Source organism: Cicer arietinum, chromosome 4 (assembly GCF_000331145.2).
Source record: "Cicer arietinum cultivar CDC Frontier isolate Library 1 chromosome 4, Cicar.CDCFrontier_v2.0, whole genome shotgun sequence".
In the NCBI taxonomy this organism is placed as follows: domain Eukaryota; kingdom Viridiplantae; phylum Streptophyta; class Magnoliopsida; order Fabales; family Fabaceae; genus Cicer; species Cicer arietinum.
This window is the reverse complement of record NC_021163.2, coordinates 42,219,758-42,226,925: the sequence shown is the minus strand read 5'-3', so window position 1 is coordinate 42,226,925 and position 7,168 is coordinate 42,219,758.

Sequence of the window (7,168 nt, the reverse complement as noted above, 5' to 3'; positions counted from 1 at the left end):
TTTACCCACAGAACCTTAGATTCATTTTCCCTAAATCAATACATTCAACCCTAACAGATTCCTTTCCACACAACTACAGATAAGTCCCTAAATGCAAACTAAAAGTTTGGAAGGAGCCCTTACCTTAACGTTAGCTTTAACGTGCGTTTCCGGTTCCGCGAGTAAATCCGATAAAATCTCCGTTCGCAACGTCGCTTCCAAATTTAGTTCACTAGCACCGTAGCATGGTAGTGAGCAACTTTCCCTTCTATCTCTTCGCGGAATGAAGCTTAGATCTAGATGAAACGGAGGGGTTTGTGTTTGACGGTTTTGAAATCCCTAACACCGTTTTTCTTCGTTTTCGAATCAACGAGGGAGAGTGAAGTTAAGAAATCCTTATCCTATCACTCACCAAGCTGTGGGTTTCTAATCTTGAAGAAAAAGGAAGCACAAAAATGAAGAAGAAGGAAGAAGAAGAGAATGGGTTCGCGATGGAGGGGAACGTGTTTTTCTTCCTCTGTTTATGTTTTTTTCCTTTCTTTTCCTCCATTCTAACATATATATACATATGTTACTTTATATTAATTATATATATATATATATAAAATTATAATTAACAAATATCTCAAAATATCTAGATATTTGTTAATTTACCATTTCACCCATAACACAAAATTCTCCGTAAAGGATTCACCGCACTTAATTTAATTTATTCATCGACGAGTAATTCTAAACGGCCTCGAAATATCTTTTTGATCATATAAACTCCAAAATATTATTAACTTTGGCTAAAAAGCCTTCGAGCCAAAATCCAAAATACAGAAAAATACATAAAGTATACTTTAAAATTATGGGTCTTACATGGGTCAGGCGGTACAGAGCGGGTCCACTATATTCGTTCAGCCCTACATACATACATACATACATACATACATACATACATACATACATACATACATACATACATACATACATACATACATACATACATACATACATACATGAATAGAAATAGTATAGTATAATTCTAATAGAAAATAGATTAAAAGAATCATAATAGATAATAGAATCATATATAAAATCATAAAAGTAACGAATCAAAAACATAATATATAGTAATTTAGTTTAATCAAATAAACATCAAACTGAATCAGCAGATAGAAAAGTAATTAAATGTACATTTTTTTAACAACAATCCTAAACCATCAAAATGAATCATAATATTTATAACAAAGATGAAAAAAGATGAAAACACAACCGTAATTATGCACACACAAAAAAGTTAAATCAAATCCTAATACAACACTTAAAATAATAATAATAAATATTATAAACTGTATTCGCGTCTACCCTTTTGTACCCTCTAGTGCTACTTGTATGACCCGTTGGGCCCAATCCAACCCGCCCAATTCACGTCACCCGTTGTGGGTCAGGCGGTACAGAGCGGGTCCACCATATTCGTTCAGCCCTACATACATACATACATACATACATATATGAATAGAAATAGTATAGTATAATTCTAATAGAAAATAGAATAAAAGAATCATAATAGATATTAGAATCATATATAAAATCATAAAAGTAACGAATCAAAAACATAATATATAGTAATTTAGTTTAATCAAATAAACATCAAACTGAATCAGCAGATAGAAAAGTAATTAAATGTACATTTTTTTAACAACAATTCTAAATCATCAAACTGAATCATAATATTTATAACAAAGATGAAAAAAGAAGATAAAAACACAACCGTAATCATGAAAAAAAAAAGTTAAATCAAATCATAAAATAGAAACAACATACATACATTGGACTTGGTTGTGTAGTCCAACATTTAATATAATAATAATAAATATTATAAAATGTATTCAGGCGGGTCGATCACCGCCGGTCAAAAACCCATGACCCAAATTCGGTCGCGTCTTCCCTATTAGACTTTGTAGTGCTACCCATATGACCCATTGAGCCTGACCCAACCCGTCCAATTCACCTCACCCGTTGCGGGCCAGACGATACAGGGCCGATCCATCACATTTGTGCATACAAACATACATACATACATAAATACATACATGGGTGGACAACAGGCTGGGTTGGGCGGGTTCGGGCCGAAAAACACCAACCGAGCCAATCAACGGGTGCTATTTAAATACCAAATTCCTCCCACGCCAGAGTTCGATTTAGTCGGTTCTCGGGTATTCGGTTAAGCGGGTTGTCGGTTCAGTTCATTCAGGTTAACTAGGCCATCCTTAATTTTGTGACTCAATTGGGCATTTTTTATTTATTCAATTGAAACTTTTTTTTACAAGTTATTTTTGATGCAATTATCTGTACTATTTTATTTAAATATTTTTGGTGCAATTATCTTTTGGAGCAATTACATATTGTTTTTCTTCCAGTAATAATAAAGTGATAAAATCTTTTTTATATATATCTTTTTTTTAGATGTTAAGTAACATTTTTGTTATAAAGTTCACCACATATACATATCTTTCTTCTTCTAGCAATAATAAAGTCAAAAAGTTAATGAATTTTGCCTTTAAAATTATCTACAAACATAGTTGAGAGTTCCACAATCATAAGCATAAATAAATATAAATTGTTACAACACCACACAAACATTTTAATTAAAATACATAAAACAATACAATATTATGGATATTGGTGTCTTTAATAGTTGTATTCAACATGAAGATCGTTGCATCTACACATAGAAAACAATACAAAAGTTATGATATGTAAACTTATTTAAGAAAGAACAAAAACCAGATAATCATTAATATGCAAACTGTTAAAATCAATAGAAATAGTATAATATAATTCTTAATAGAAAGTAGAATAAAAAAATCACAATAGATATTAGAATCATATAAAATCATAAAAGTAACGAATAAAAAACATAATATAAAGTAATTTAGTTTAATCAAATTAAGATCAATCTGAATCAACAGATGCAAAAGTAATTAAATATACATTTTTTTAATGACAATACTAAACCATCAAACTGAATCAATATATTTATAATAAAGATGAAAAAAAGAAGTAAAAACACAACCCTAATCATGTACAAATAAAAAGTTAAATCAAATCCTAATATAGAAAAAAGAATGCAAAAAAAATCAAACTCTAAAAAACTCAGTATTAGAAATGAAACTATTAAAGATGAAAAAGTTTAGGACAACAAAGACGAAACTAACAATCAAAAACGAAACTAAGATGAAACTAACAGAAACAAAATTAAGATGAAACTAACATAAACAAAACTACCAAAGACGAAAAACAAAATTTTTATAAACGAGATTGAAAAATTTAGAACTAGAAGTTAAAGAGTTGAGAAATAAGAGATAGTAAATGATAACTTGGAGTGATAGTTGGCCGCCACTAATCGCCGTTGGTCGTCGTTGACATTTGAAGGAATTAAGGAATTTGGGTTCGTTGGTATAACTTGAGTTCTGTGTGTGTGATCAGAGAACTAGGGTTTGAGGATTTGAGAGGATTACTGTTGATGAGAGAATAAAATTAGGGTTGTGGGTGAGATTGTGTGAGACTGTGAGTCTGATTGAAATTAGAGTTGAATTATTTTAATTAGCCGAATCAAATTGGGCTTGGTTGTTTAGTCCAACACTTAAAATAATAATAAAAAATATTATAAACTTTATTCGGCGGGTCAATCACTGCCGGTCCAAAATGCATGAACCGAACCCGCCCGTGTCTTCTTTGTTGAACCCTCTAGTGCTACTCGTATGACCCATTGAGCCCGATCCAACCCACCCAATTCACCTCACTCGATATGGGACAGGCGGTACATGACATACATACATACATACATACATACATACATACATACATACATACATACATACATACATACATACATACATACATACATACATACATACATACATACATACATACATACATGCATACATATAGGGGTGAACAACGGATCGGGTTGTGCAGGTTCGGCTCCAAAAACACCAACCAGTATAATCTGCAGGTGCTATTTAAACACCCAATTCCGCCAAAGCCAAAGTTTGGTTTGGTTGGTTCTCGGGTATTTGGTTTAAGCGAGTTGTCGGTTCAATTCATTCAATTTAATAGGGTTATCCATAATTTTTTTGACTCAATTAGGAATTTTTTATTTTCAATTTAATAGGGCCATCCATACATATTATATAGTAATTCAGCAGATAAAAAAGTAATTAAATATACATTTTTTTGACAACAATCTTAAACCATCAAACTGAATCAAAATATTTATAACAAAGATGAAAAAAAGAAGATGAAAACACAACCCTAATCATGAACAAAAAAAAAAAGTTAAATCAAATCTTAATTCAGAAAACAACATGCAAAAAATATCAAACACTAGGAAATGCAGAGTCAGAAATGAAACTAACAAAGACGGAAAAGTTTAGAATAACCAAGATGAAACTAAAAATCAGAAACAAAACTAACAAAGACGAAAAGTTTAGAACAACCAAGATGAAACTAAAAATGAAAAACGAAATTAAAAAGAAATTAACAGAAATAAAACAATGATGAAAGTAACAAACGAAACTAATAAAGACGAAACTAACATATTTAAAACAACAAAGACGAAAAAACATAGTTTTTTAAAACGCGAATGAGAAGTTTAGAACGAGAAGTTAGAGAGTTGATAAATAAGAGATAGTAAGTGATAATTTGTAGTGGACGTTAGCCGCCATTGAGACTTGAAGGAATTAGGGTTCGTTGGTGTAACTTGAGTTCTGTGTGTGTGATGACAAAATTAGGGTTCGAGGTTTTGAGAGGATGATTGACAATGAGAGAATGAAATTAGGATTGTGGATGAGATTGTGAGTATGATTGAAATTAGAGTTAGATTATTTTAATGAGCCCAATCAAATTGGGATTGGTTGTCGAGTCCAACACTTAAAATAATAATAAAAATTATAATTTGTATTCGGGCGGGTCAGTCACTACCGGTTCAAAACCCATGACCTGAACCCGCCCGCGTCTTCCTTATTGGACCCTTAGTGCTACCCGTATGACCTATTAGACCCGATCCAACCCGCCCAATTCACCTCACCCGATGCGAGCTAGACGGGGTCCATCACATTTGTCCAACCCTACATACATACATACATACATACATACATACATACATACATACATACATACATACATACATACATACATACATACATACATACATACATACATACATACATACATACATACATACATACATACATACATACATACATACATACATACATACATACATACATACATACATACATACATACATACATACATACATACATACATACATACATACATACATACATACATACATACATACATACAAACATTAATAAGGGTGGACAACGGGTCGGGTTGGGCGGGTTCATGCCCAAAAACACCAATCAACACAATCCACTAGTGCTATTAAACACCCTCTCCCGCCAATGTCAGAGTTCGATTTGATCGGTTTCCTGGTATTAGGTTTAACCAGGTTGTCGGTTCGGTACATTCAGTTTAATAGGGCAATACATAATTTTTTGACTCAATTGAGCATTTTTTTTATTCAATTGGTACTTTTTCTATTAGAGATCCTCATTCATAATAATAAATAAATATAAATTCTTACAACACCACATAAACATTTTAATTAAAATAAACATAAAACAATACAACACTATGGGCATTAGTGTCTTTAATAGTTGTATTCAACATGAAGATTGTTGCATCTGCACATGAAAAACAATACAACAGTTATGATATGTAAACTTATTTAAGAAAGAACAAAAACAAGATAATCATTAACATTCAAACTGTTAAAATGAATAGAATTAGTATAGTATAATTCTAAATAGAAGTAGAATAAAAGAATAACAATAGATATTAGAATCATAAAATTAACGAATCAAAAACATAATATATAGTAATTTATTTTAATCAAATAAACATCAAACACAATCAGCAGATATAAAAATAATTAAATATAAATTTTTTTAAACAAGAATCTTATACCATCAAACTGAATCATAATATTTATAACAAAGATGGAAAAAAAGATGAAAACACAACTCTAATCATGCACAAAAAAAAGTTAAATAAAATCCTAATATAGAAAATAACATGCAAAAAAAAAAACCCTAGAAAACTCAGAATCAGAAACGAAACTAACAAAGACAAAAAGTTTAGAACAACAAATGCAAAATTAACAATCATAAACGAAATTAACAAAAACGAAACTAAGATGAAACTAACAGAAACGAAACTATGATGAAACTCACAGAAACGAAACTAACATATTTAAAATAACAAAGACGAAAAAATGCAGCTTTTAAAAATGAGGTTGAAAAGTTGAGAACAAGAAGTTAGAGAGTTGAAAAATAAGAGATAGTAAGTGATAACCTAGAGTTGACGTTGGCCGCCATTAACCGATGTTGGTCGCCGTTGAGACTTAAAGGAATCAGGGTTCGTTGGTGTTACTTGAGTTCTGTGTGTGTGATGAGAGAACTAGGGTTCGAGGCTTTGTGTGAGACTGTAAATCTGATTGAAATTAGAGTTGGATTATTTTAATGGGTCGGATCAAATTGGGTTTGGTTATCCAGTCCAACACTTAAAATAATAATAATAAATATTATAAATTGTATTCGAGCGGGTCGGTCACCGTCGGTCCAAAACCTATAACCCAAACTCGTATGCATCTACCGTATTGGACCCTTTAGTGCTATATATATGAACCGTTTGTCCCGATCAAACTCGCCCAATTCACCTCACCCGTTGTGGGCCGGGTGGTACAGGGGGGGTCCATCACATTTGTTCAGCCCTACATACATACATACATACGTACATACATACGTACATACCTACATATATGAGAACACAATCAATTTATCCTGGTTCAAACCTAACATGGTATTATGTCTTGTTTCTTCAACCTCAATGATATATTTACTACATCAAACTAATTTTCTTTTCAATCACTAAAACATGTTATTGTCTTGACTATATTCTTGCCTTCTCATACTTCTAACTTAGTACAATCAAACTTTTAAAAAAAAAACCTCTATTGGGTCATGTTACAAAGATGTAAGGATTTGTCAATTGTTGGATAAATATCAACAGAGGATATAGATGTTAATCTCAAAATACAAGTAAATATCTTTCAATAAAAAGTATACTCATA